The following is a 2,667-nucleotide window of genomic DNA, read 5'->3' on the forward strand; positions in this document are numbered from 1 at the left end:
TGATTCTAGAGGTCACAATTTTTCTTATTTTTTCATCTCTAAAGACCTCTTGCCGAAAGGAATGGATCTATTGTCTGAATATTCCCTGCCCATGTTATTTATTTGAAATTATTAAATCTTAGCCAAGATGAAATATGAACTAAAATAATTAGTGTTATATAAGCAATGTTTTGCAATCGCATTGTAAAAAATTATGAAGTTTGTAGTGAAGTTTTATAATAATGTTAAGTTGTAGACAAACAAGTGCAATTTGCGTTTTTGTTTTTTAAATGTTTTTATATGCCAAACTGTATTTATTAGAAAATTATAATTGTTGGAAAATTTTGACAACAAGTTTTATCTTATGGGTTTTGTAGAAGATGGATATCTGGGTTTGAGTTCAATCGATAACACTATCTTCCTATTTATTAAACATATTTTCATAGATATCATTCAATCTGGTCTAGTTTTAAATGGAACAATATATCAGACCAGCAGAACAAATTTAACTTTGTGTTTAAAACATGGCCAAGGTATTTTTCCCCCCATTAGGTTGTGTATATTTTGTGTTGGTGTGTTGAAATTGATTTTTCTCCCTGTTAAGTTTGCGTTGACCTTCGTATGCCTGCTGGCAAGCCAAATATCGACGGAAGGCATGCTCGTGAAAGATTGGGGTACAGGCAGCCAGATGAAGCGTCTAGCTTGGTCGACGAAATCTTTTTTCGACGAGGTTTACAAGCTTATGACTCTCGGACAGAAGTTTGCCACCCCGATTGCCGGATTTAGTACTGACATGAACATCTATAATCCAAACAATCCGGTAAGTAACACACTGTAAATAGATATTATCAAAAAGCAATAACAACAACTGTAAGCATTTTGTAACATAATTTTGGCTTCCTTGCGACCAAGATTTTGGCCTAAGCTATAAATATGTACATAACATTTATTTATTATTTTTTTAATTTTATGGGGGGTTCAGAACAACAGAGGTCACATGAACCCTGAGTGCCGGTGTTTTTGAAAAAAAGTTTTGTAATTATGTTAGTTTGAACTCACTAAGTAGAAACCTTTAACTTACATTGACGAGCACTGTGTCAACGCCTAAGCCATTGCGGACACCGCTTTCATGAAGTTTATTGTCTATGGAAATTGTTTTAGTAGTTCTTTAAATTATCACTTAGCTTACAATTTTTGAATTATACATTTATAATAATTAATTAAGGTTTTTAGTTGAGATAAAAAAAGTCAGTGTCACGAGTGGGATTCGAACCCACGACCTTCGGCTTGATACGCCGCTACTCTACCACTTGAGCTATTATAACGTCGATCCATTCGGACACCAACTTCCCATCTAAACCCTACCTTTTTGAATTTTCCCTCCTTTTTTTGCCATTTTTCAAGTCACGATAACTCAAGTGGTAGAGTAGTGGCATATTAAGCCAAAAGTCATGGGTTCGAATCCCGCTCGTGACACTTTTTTATCTCAACTAAAAACCTTAATTAATTGAATGATATTAATTGGTCAAGCGGACCACGAAAACTAGTGAATTTATAATAATATTATGATTTGTTTGGGGCAATGTTTGAACATTTTTCAGCCTGATCATCTTAGCCTGAATATTTTGTTTGCAAATTGTCAAGCCAGCTATAAAAATTTACTAACAAGATGAGAAAAGTTTTTTATTTAGAAGAAAAAATTTTCTCTCACAAAATTAAAAGAGAAATTTTGATAGTGTTACTTATGCATAAAACTTAGTTCTTTGCTACTTTTATAATACAACATTTTGTGCCAATTCTTTCCTGCTGAATGAGTCATTTTCATGATGTGTACACACAATAATAAATTCATTTGTAAAGAAATTATATAAAAGGAGAATTACTATTGAAATAAGACAAATAATACTTGACAATTAAACAAAAATTTGAATTATTGTGAAACTAGTTTTAGATTGTCTGCAGCACTTTGATTAATAACTGAAAGACATTCACCATAAACTACAAACAGTAAAATTAACTAACAATATATTTAAAGACTGGAAAATGTTGAAATTCATGTCTAGCCGATGCATACAGTGGGAATTTTTACAGAAATACTAAAATAATAGAAAAAGTAGCAAAGAAAACAAGGATCAATACATTAGAAGCACCTTGATAACAAGTAAATTTAATATTAATTTTTTTAAATTTCTTTGGCTCTAAAGAACTGAAAGAGTAGTTCTAAGAGTTCCTACATTTACCCTTATGTGCTAAACGGCCAATAATCATTTTATGAGATTAATTGGCAATCGAAAAAGTTTGTTAAGGTGATTAAACCAGCAGGCTATTCTCTATCTCAAGGAAGGGAATTAGGAGGCTGATAGGTATTATGACGGGCCACTGCCCACTGAGAAGTTACCCCTTCGTAATCCTACCAGATCCCTTTTGCCGTTTTTGCGAAATAAAAGAAGAAATGGTAAGGCACTACCTCGCAGAGTGTGATAGGTATGCTAGGACCAGATTTGAAATCTTTGAAGGAGCGGACATCACCAAATCACTCCCCGAGATAAAAATGGTCCAAAATCTTGGGGTTTGTGAACAAACAGAAAATTCAAAAAGGTGTGGTTGAGATGGGAAGTTGGTGTCCGAGTGGATCGAAGTCACGATAGCTCAAGTGGTAGAGCAGCGGCGTATCTAGCCGAAGATCGT

The 2,667-nt window shown here is 33.7% G+C and overlaps 1 long non-coding RNA gene across 1 annotated transcript; it reads left to right on the plus strand.

The window, feature by feature from the left end:
- The first annotated feature begins 400 nt into the window (after positions 1-400).
- On the plus strand, positions 401-799 carry LOC112128092. Its single transcript, XR_002910858.1, has 2 exons — positions 401-512; positions 584-799. It is a non-coding gene; the product is annotated as an uncharacterized LOC112128092 (long non-coding RNA).
- Positions 800-2,667: the final 1,868 nt, after the last annotated feature.

This window comes from Cimex lectularius, unplaced genomic scaffold, assembly GCF_000648675.2.
Source record: "Cimex lectularius strain Harlan isolate CLEC.00 unplaced genomic scaffold, Clec_2.1 scaffold567, whole genome shotgun sequence".
In the NCBI taxonomy this organism is placed as follows: domain Eukaryota; kingdom Metazoa; phylum Arthropoda; class Insecta; order Hemiptera; family Cimicidae; genus Cimex; species Cimex lectularius.